The 10458-nt window shown below is 45.2% G+C and overlaps 1 non-coding gene across 1 annotated transcript; it reads right to left on the reverse strand.

Moving 5' to 3' along the window:
• Positions 1-6105: 6105 nt before the first annotated feature.
• TRNAT-UGU (transfer RNA threonine (anticodon UGU)) lies at positions 6106-6178 on the reverse strand. The gene has a single exon. It is a non-coding gene; the product is annotated as a tRNA-Thr (tRNA).
• Positions 6179-10458: the final 4280 nt, after the last annotated feature.

Here is a 10458-nt window from a genome sequence, read left to right on the forward strand (position 1 = left end):
TTACTCTTCCAACTATCAGTAGTCTTCACAGAAGTCTACTTCTGCAAGTATGGCAGATACTTCTAATGTAGTCAGTTCCTGGGGATTTTTTTCATCTAGCTGCTGGAATAAAACAAGTTACAAGAAGTAACTGCAAGTACCTCACTGCAAATTAAACATGCACATCTCAAATTCTTACACAGGTAATTCTAAAATGACAAGACCAAACAAAATGAAATACACACATTACTCAAGCTTAAAAAGTTATAAATAGCTGAGGAGTTTCTAATCTACAAGGAAGGTCTCTCACAGATTACATTTCAGTGTCTTAAATTCCAGCTTTCTCATGTTATTTACTTTGTTTTAAAAAACACACAGTGCTTTCAATGTAAATTAAGCACAGAAACTCTACATCCTTGTCTTGAGGAAGCCCCTAGAGAAGGACGCAGTCGTGTTTAAAGTGTAGTCTCTTTATTGCATAGGTCAACTGTATGGCCTTTCAATGCTGCGTTTTATCAATCTAAAAAAAAAAAATTAGCATGTTTTCAGAGACAGCTGTCTCTATACAACTGCTACATGCAGTGAGAAATACTTCTCTTTGTGGGCTTGCTCTTTATTACACATGGCTTTTGGTATGGACTAAAGCTCTTGCTGTGGCAACGCGATCAACAGTACCAGTCCTCTGGAGGGAACGAGCAGACATTGTAGCCTCTTTTCAGGTGGGAACGTATCGTGCTTGAGCCTGTTTACATGTACAGGCACCACGGTCATTAGCAAGTCTCACAAGTACAGCAAGGGGATTTTAAGCAATCGCATTTGTGTCCAAAAATAGTCTGTAACTTGGTGACCGAAAGGAACAACTCCTCTATTTATCTTCAGAAGAAATGAATGTGCTTTACTTGCCAGAAACCTATGCACAGGGTCCGGCTGAGAGGTAATCAGATATATGCGGATGGGCAGTCCGGTGCACGCAACATTAGCGAGCGTTCTGCCTGCTCTGTTGCCAGCAGAGCAGCCTCTCAGCTGTGGATAGTGGTTGACACACTTGATATCAGCCTTATTTTATTGTAAAAGTTCTCCATTTACAGCCTCCTCATTAATTTATGTTCATATTAAGGTAAGCTGGAACGGGACAAACCTAGAGAACTAGTCCTAGAGAAGCAGGCAAGAAAGTCGAATTATCTTTCTATTTTTTGTAATACTTCAAGGTCACATTTCTAAACGTTATTTAAGCTTCGCCTTGTCCCTAAGACTAGTTCTATTTGCATACTAATTTTTGGTCACCTGAAAGTCAGAAATATTGCAATAATCTGAAGGGTCCATTTAGTTTAGTGATGTCAGCAGGGATTTTTTTGTCTATGCATAGGATACATAGGTTCTAACTGAACAGTACTTCATCCTCTAAACTCAACCTCTCTTGCTCTTTTTCATCCATTCTCAAGTCATAATAAATTACATACACAAAAGATTTTTAAAGGACCTTTCCCTCTACTGCTCTATGCACTTCGTTATATTCAAACCTACTGTATTGTGCCTAGATTCTGTACTGTCAAGACCTGGTGTTCCCATCATTAGATTATAAACAGCATGGAAAAAAGCCCATGCTTTATCTTAAGCAACATTTCTCTACTGAAGTGCACCAGCAAAACCTACAGACAGACATCAATATTAAAATAAAAGCGAGGTTAGTTTCTCATATGGCACAGTTAGTTAGCTAAATATCTTGGGGAGCTGCAATAAGACATTCCTGTTTGCTTTTCTTCTATTCTTCAAGTGTTAGAAAAGATTACCTCAAAATATAGAAAACATTATTTTTCTTTAAAACACAATTGCATTTAATTCTGAATTCTAATTAAATTTAGAATTTAATTCTAAAACACTGAAGGGTTTAATTCATCTGTACTTTCTCATTACCAAAGAGGCCTCTGTTCTTTTTAAGCATCCTTATTCATACGCTAACATCACAGTAAATAACATCCACACTGGAAGCCAAATGGTTTCATTAGTTGTCCCTCCATCCATAGCTAACTGGCTCAGCAATATGGTCTTTTGCCAAGAATACCAGTAAGCGCAGATTTATCTACTGTTACTCCCCTATGAAGATTGCCTTGCATCATCATGCAAAGCCCTAATGCATCAAGCTCTTACTTCATCTGGGGATGCATTTGGCCTGCATCTGATCTTGAACAGCACTACTTTAGTTACTTTCTTTTAAAAGGGTGACATTTCTTGACAGAGAAGGAAAAGGGGCAAGGAGACAGCTCAGTCTGGAGGTCAGGATATACCAGACTGGATCAATGTTATAGTTGGTGATTGTGGTGTTCAGACTTCTTTCTACTGTCCTTGCAAGTTTGTTAATGACAACCTACGAAAAGAACTCTACACAAAGTAACAGGACCATTAAACTTGTGAAAATAAGTGGTCAGGCATCAAGGTGTGGAATAGCCTGGAAAAGCCTGACTAGGAGCATGATAGCTTGTCATGCACAAGGAATTTTGTGCTGTTTTAGCAACCAGAAGGACAGAATTAAAAGAGCAATGTCTGACTAAAAACAGTATCTTTAGAAGACAAACACACTTTTCTTTTTGGTGTTACTGTTAACACCTTATGTTATTACAAATAAATGTTTTCACTGTTCATTGAAGACTTTTTTGATGGCTGTATTTGCATCAAGTGAGGAAAATAATGTCTCGACTTTCACTTTTCAGCTTTACCTCATCGGCACAAATCCAAAGCCATCAAACCTAAAGTGCTTCCAGAAAGTCCGGACATACAAGTCAGATTTTCTTTAGTTCTTTTCTGACTAAACAAATTGCAATATTCTTTATTAATCTTAGATTTTGAAAGTGCTTGGAGTTTGGTGGGAGACAGGTAGTTTGGGTTTTTTAGAAATGTATCATGTTTTGGCAGCATCTGTACAATATCAAAGCATGTGGAATACTGAAAGAGTTTATATTTCATTTTTCCTCTGAGAGCTAAACCAGTTTCACAGTCATTGACTTTGATTCCCAATGTCAAAAATGATACCACATTGCAGTAAGCTATGCTTAGATATGTCAATTTTTGTTACATATCTGGAAAGAGAAATAGTAGACTCATGAAGAGAACAGCCTCTTCTTGTGTAAGGCCTCCTGCTGTTGAACCGAGCAAGATGGGTATAAATTTCCTGGAAAAAAACATTAACAGGGAGAAATATCTCCAAGATGAGCTCAGAATGCCTTTCAGTGATGGCAAAGTATCTGTCTTTCCAGACACTGTGGTAATTCTCAGGGGCTCTGCTAGCGATCCAAAATGAAAACACAATTAGTACGGTCCAGGCCCCTCACCACAGGTTGAAGAAACAAATCGTAAAGACATTTTCTAATGATAGATATAATCAATGACTGTATCACTGGACCTAGAGAAGTTCACCTCAGCTTTTTTGAGCAAAGCTTTGACGTGTTTCTCAGCTTCAGTAACAACAGCTACTAATAAAGCCTCCTTTATAGCAAGAAATGGAGTGTGGATGACCTAACTTGTAGAGGATGGAGGAAATTTTGGGGTCACTCCTTGGCTGGGATCTGGAAATTATATATAGGTGTCCCATGGGGGATGGAGAAGGCAGGGAAAATCAGCTCAGACACAGCCTGGGCGCATCTCCAGCTTTCCGCTCATGCACGGGCATGAAGGACCCGGGAGCAGCAGAGGTGGCACCGATCGCTCTTGCCACCGGGCAGTGCTAACAGACCCGCCCCACAGAAAGGCACCGGTGGAGCGGTGCCACCAGGAGTGACGACCTCGAGCCCTGGGTGCAAAGCAGCCACGTTCACCGAGGGCGCGGCACGCCCCGCCGGTCCCGGTCCCTGCGCCAGCCGCAGGAGCCGGCAGGTTTCTGCGGGGTCAGCTGTAACTGCAAGCCGCCCAGTCTGCTGCGTGGAACAGGAGAGCAGGGCAATGGTAGAAGACTCTTCAATCCGCTGTTTTCAAAAACCGCAGCCGAGGGCATCTCGGACACAGATTTTCGGAAGCGAAAGAGGGACGGTGGCCCCTTGTCCCTGCACTCGCCACACCTCCTCTCCTCTCTGCTTGTTACGATCGACGCCACCCGCTCCGGGGCCAATGCTCAGGTGCTCCAGCGGCCCGGGCGAAGCAGCGTGCCCAGCGCCCCGCTGCCCCGGGCGGTGAGGCGCGGGAGCGGGCCCGGCGCTGCCCGGGCGGTGAGGCGCGGGAGCGGGCCCGGCGCTGCCCGGGCGGCGGGCGGCTCGGCGGAGCCGGCTCTCCCTCTGGAGGCCCGCGGCGGCATCGGCCGAGCCCCGCGCCTTATGCAACCACCGCGCCGCGGGCGCCGAGGGAGGGGTCGTGCGGGGCGGCCCTGCAATGGAAGCGCGATTTAACCGGTGACGCTGGGGGGCTTAGATCCCACTCACGCTTCCAAACTGCTATCACGGCACAGGTATCAACCCGTCAGCGCTTTAGAAAAGCCTCCGTGGCAGCTCATGTATACGTAGCTGTGACAAACGGGACTAGCTGAACCCTGTTCCTATGATACTTCGTGGTCACGGGGAATGCAGCAGCCAGGCATCGCGTGCGTGATCTTCCCTTCCACGGCTAAAGCGTCATCGCCCCATCCCCTGAACACAAGCTCCGATTATGCTGGGCTGTGCCAGGCCCAGCTGCAGCAGCAGCTTCTGCACGTTCGTTCCGGATTATCCTGCGAGAGACTGAACAAACTACGCAGCCCTGATAAGCACAGGCGTGACTGCTGCTGAACCACCCTCTGTGGCATCCCGGGGATCTGATGATACTCTGGCTGGTCATGGCAAAACCCAGCTTCCCGTCCACAGCGAAACAACAGCCATTCTGTACCCAGTCCCCGGCAGAGAGAACAGGTCCTCCCCAGGGATGGCTTTTATCACTGCCTCCGTGATTGCGCCTCAAGGACTCTGAGGGGACTAGTGAACCGAGGAACTGGTTAGGACATTAGTCAACTGGTAAGACTGAGATTAGGACAAAGCACTGTTGTCCTGGATGGAACAGGGAAGCAATGCTGCAAACAAGAGGTCATTCCAAGCAAACTGTTATGTGCAAGAATCCCAAACCTCAGCAAAGTCAAATGCTTTTTGGACCTCGTGGTGTAGCATGGTTCCTGCCATGAGGGGGAAATAGCCTGTCAGTCCCTGGCTCCTCTCACCACAGCAACAGCAACTTGTACAGCCCTGTGCATCACCACAGCTTTGATCTACTCCCAGCAGAGAAAGGAGACCGGAGAAAAGCTGTGATAGCAGCCGGGAGGGTATAACACAAGCTGCAGTGCCACGCCACAGCCTACGCATCCTTCTTGACACATCAAGCTGCAGCCTCTGGCACACAGAGTCGCAGCCTCCGGCAGCTGCCTGCCTGTTTGACAGCTCTGCCACGGTTTGAGCCCCTTGCAGCGTGTGACCTGCACGTGTTGTCCTCTCGCCTCACCAAAGCATAGGTATTAATTTCCCTGCTTGATGTCAGTAATGATTGCTGTGGTGTTTGCAGGGCTAGAAACTAAATTCCCTGCTCACAGGATTTCTGGAAAAACGAATGCATATTTTTAAAGTGTGGTGCTCAAGAGGATTTGTGTAGTTTCTAGCTCTTTCTATAACGTAAAAGAAAAAAAAAAAGGCAAAAAAAAAAGCAAAAAAAAATTTAAAGAATTATTACACCTCCTCTGTCTAGCCTCCAGCACAGAAATAAAACCAACAGCTCGGCTGCATGACAAGCTGTGAAGAGTCAGATAATCCTGTCCAGCTTATTCTCTGCTCAGGGGCAATTTGTTCCTTTTAAACCCCTTAACAGCATTTTGCCAAAGCTCCCATCAGGGAAATTGTGATGTGAGCTGTACCAATGTTTACTCAGCCATCCCCACGCCGCTTCCCAAAGAGTTTACTGTTCTCCGCACTACCCTGGTAGTTCCAGGCACAGCGACGAGTTAAGTCGGTGACCAACATTCCAGTCAGCACGCGAATTTTACTGAAAGCGTTTGTTTCCCACGCGTCGCCCTTAACGACGAGCTTGCGGAGCCCGCTCGCTCTAGTCCGCCACCACCAAAACACCCTAAAACGAGGCTTATTTCCATGGATGCAGTCAGGGCCGGTGACACGTAAAAATAGAAGGAGGCCCCAGCGAGGATCGAACTCGCGACCCCTGGTTTACAAGACCAGTGCTCTAACCACTGAGCTATGGAGCCACCGCTTAATAGTGTTCCCGGCTCTCTCTAACGGCCCGGCACAGGCGTTCCCCTCCGCGCCGCCCCCCGCCGGGCGCCCCGCCCCGCCGGGCCCACCGCCCCCCGCGGCCCGCGGCGCGGGGCTGTCTCTGCAGAGCGGCGGCGGCGCGGCCGCCACCGGGCGGAGCCCGCGGCCCGCCGGCGGCCGCTCCTCGGCCGGCGGGAAGGCGGCGGCTGCCCGGCCTCGCCCGCAGCACCGGCCGGTGGCTCACGGCGCTTCTGGCCGGTCAGCGCCGCGGCTGCGTGGGGAGGGTCCGCGAGGCAGAAGGGTCCCCGTGACGTTCGCAAACCGAGAAATAAAGCAGATGGGAAATGCGCACATCCAGTCAAGCCAAGAAAAAACCCGCAAAACACAAGAGGAGAAATCAGAAGTAGGCGAATGTTTGAAATACTCTCTGATTTTTGCAGGTTAGGAGTAAAAATTGTCGTGACAAAGCTGTATAACATGGTGCAGGGTGGTTGGTTGGTTCGTTTGGGGGTTTTTTAGAAGGTTGGGTAGTCTCGGAAGTTTGAGAAACGCTGCTGAAAGACAGAGGTATTGCCCCGGGGCCCTGAGAGCGTCACTTGCATCACGAAGCATTAACCTTAGAGATGTCTAGCTCGTTCTCTCCCCTGGTGCCTGCAAGCCACCTTCGCAGAGGTCATGGAGTTCAGAGCTAGAGAGTGGAAGCTTCAGCTCATAGCTGAAAGGTGGAAGGTGGCACTGCTGCAGGACCCTTTTAGTGACCGCATCCAGTGCTGGTGCCGGCTGTCATCACTCCCAATAGCACACACTAAAGCAGGTGCCTTGCAAAGAGCTTCCATCGCTTATGGCTGGACTGATTTTATTTTTTTTTCTAACTGCATGCACATAAAATTATTTAAATTCTGGCTGTATGCCTTTCTGAAAGCAATATTCAGTGCCCTGTCTTGATTCTGTAGTAATATCTATTTCTGCAGAATTCAGACTTGGATCAGCGGGTGGGAAAGGGATAGCTCATAAACCTGCCTTGGCTTAGAGAAGTCTTATAAAGAATGTCATACAATGGAAATAACCCCCAAAGTCCACAGCAGGATCAGGTCTGCAGTACTCTGGGCGCTAGATGTACAAATGTGATTTCTGCCCAAACACTTTTCCTATAAAATTATTTTCTCACATTAACCCCCTGATAGTTTGTAATAAATGACAGCAGTAAAATTCGAAATTAAACTCTGAACAATTAGTGCTGACTCTTGGAAAACAAGGCTCCATGGGTCAGCTCGATAGTAGATACAGTCAACAAAGCAACAGGGGGCAGGTCCATTTCCTCCACTGAATGACATTCATTACATGGATATGAATTCAAATTATTGTGAAAATATTCAGTGAAGATAAGTGTTTAAATGCATTCAGAGTTTCCTCGTAGTTCTGTATTAACTCTGGAAATATCAAGAAAGTCTAAATTGTATTTCTAGTCATCATGACAAAGATATTCTTTTTAAAATTACAGATCTATCTATTAGTCAGACATTATTTGCTGTGTTTTTTCTTGCTGGGACATATCTCCTCTGAGATATTATACTTGATAATAAGCCAGGTTGCAGGCATTTCAATCTTTGAGACTATGATGGCTGCCAGTGGCAGTTTTAATGCTTTTCTAGATGGCTTTGTTGGGTCTCAGCAGAAAAAATTATAATAGACTTGTGTGTGCATGTGTGTGTCTGTGTGCACGTGTGTAATGCAATAGAAGTTTAACAGAACAACACTGTAGAAAACAGAAGGCATACAGGTCATTCATTATCAAGGTAATATTGATATCCTTAGTTGCTGCACCTTGGAAAACAGAAAAGATCCTGTTACCTTGTAAAAGACCTTGCAATCTGTGATCATGGGAAAGTCAGTGAAATCCCCAGTGAAGGCTGTCATGCAAGTGCATCAATGAACAAGAAGTCCAGAACATATTATTTAAGCATTATTTAAAAAAAAACCAACAAACACTCAAACCCTCCCCCCCCCCCAAAAAAAAAGAAAATCACCTTTATGAAAACTCGTTACATGTTAACATATTATTCTCTTAAACCTCTGTTGTGTTGCAATACCGCACATCAGTGCTAAGGCAGAATAACCAGAAAAGATTTCAGCAAGGTATTTTAAGTCCTGATGGGGATGGCCCTGTCACCCCTAGGGCAAAGCTCCCCAAATTCCAGCTACAGGACAAAGGAACCCTCTTTGAACATGAATAATTTTACTGAGTTTAGTATTTCGAACCCTTACACCCTTAAGAAAGACAGTCCTTGAGAACTAATGGGCACTTCTACTGATTAAATTAACCTGGGAAAAGCAGACAATTGTGCACTGAAAAAAAGGGATACAGAATGCAGCTGATACTTTCTTTAGGAGCTGAGACTCACAAAGACAGGGTTGTACAAAACCTGTGTGAGAGCTGGCAGCACCGCTGAGGCGGTTGGCACTTGCCCTCTCGCTTCAACAGGGACTGACTACGGGAGTGAAAGATGTTCACCTTCCCTCACACACCAAAAGAAGCACATCAGCTGCCATACTTGAGTAGAACAAAACTGACAGTGGTAGCATGTATCAATGGGAGGAGTAAAGTATTTTCTGCATTCTTCAAAGGAAGCATTATTAAAAAAAAAACAACACAATGATAATTATAAATAAATTCTTATCTCTCTTATCATCATCTTAAGTAAGTAAGGATTTGAAAGCTTGGCTTTTTCTCTCCTTGCCGTCTCTTTATTCTAGGTTCATTTATTGCAATAAAACAAGACTGGCGGTTTTTCATTTGGTCCTGGAAGACATGTGCCAAAACCGCATAGTAGGAATACTGAATCTTGATTGAGCAGTTATTTAGTCAAAAAAAGAGTGGCAAGGTCAGAAGTATCTGGATTCAAGATAAGAGACCTGTTTCTCAAAGTGGAGCTAATTGTGCTTTAAAATTTTCATACGTTGGCACTTTGTTGCTATGTTCACATCACTTTAGGGAATGTACAGATCATCTCTAAAACCCTCTGATTACTATGGAAATTGGAATCAACAAATAAACCAGTAAATCGTTTGTATTCCTACCAGTACAGTACTCTTCTATTCCTCTACACTGCTCTATTTTAGCCCTTGCCTCATCTTTCAAATACATTTTCAGAGCTGAACCAGTATCTACTTGGCAATATTCCTTTAAACATGGAGTCTTATTTCACCTCAATATTACTGAGTATCCCATCTTTTTACAACAGAAGGTGATTCTTTGCATATGAAGTCTAAAAATGCTTGTCTAACTTACGCTACCAAAATCTCTTATTGCAGTAATCCCTCCCTCACTAAGTCTATACGTCAGTGCCTGAGCTGGGAAACCCTCCGTTTCTTCAGTGCATTAGTATTGACAAAGCTAGTCCTTCAAATACATTTTTAATAACCTTTTTATAGGTGCAATATCACTGAAAGTTCACTGCATTTATTTTTGTCAGTTCAGAATAGTGGGATTTCATATGAAAGAATTGAAAAGATTTTTCTGTGAGTGCTCTTCATTTTAAGGGCCCCAAAACATTTATGCTGTGAACGTTAATATTCTGGCCTGGTAAGTAATCTGGCTCTGCACATACTGCAGTTGGGCTAATGGGAGAAACCAGAAAAGTAGCTCTATGGATGGGGAGCACTGCCAAATTGCAGAGATCTCCTCTATGGTCGATGATTTCTCTCTCTTTTTTGATTTTTTTTTAATGTCACCATACCAGAACAGTGGCATCGGCTGCCTTTCATGTTACCTGAGACATCAAAGAGAGGTACTGAGGACCTACTTCTTTACTGTTTTCCACCTTTTTCAGGCACTGACACTCACGTCTAATGGAGGAAACATACTGCAAAAATAGCATCCCTGTGCATGAGAGGCATGCCAGCCTTTATTATGTTGCAGGCTCCAGCTTAACAGCTTTCAAGGTCTTAGAAGCTTTGAGCCCGAGTCTAGTCACATCTAGCCACGTGACAGACATGCTCATGCCTTCGGCCACAGACTGGTCCTGCTCCTGAGCTCACCAAGCCATGGCATGGGTTAGGACCTATGACACTAGGCTGTGGCTGGGGGCACCGAGTGCCTAATAGCTTATTTCTCCATTATGTTTCACTCAGTTGCCTCTTTCTCCCAGCAAAACCTGTGCTGGGCAAGCGAGATGCAAAAACAGAAGGTTCCTGCTGAAGCCACTTTGCAAACATATGACCAATAAGTCTCTTGGTAATGAAAGGAGACAAAATCCAATGGGATGAGTTTGTA

The sequence above is a fragment of the Tauraco erythrolophus genome, chromosome 6, assembly GCF_009769465.1.
Source record: "Tauraco erythrolophus isolate bTauEry1 chromosome 6, bTauEry1.pri, whole genome shotgun sequence".
NCBI lineage: Eukaryota > Metazoa > Chordata > Aves > Musophagiformes > Musophagidae > Tauraco > Tauraco erythrolophus.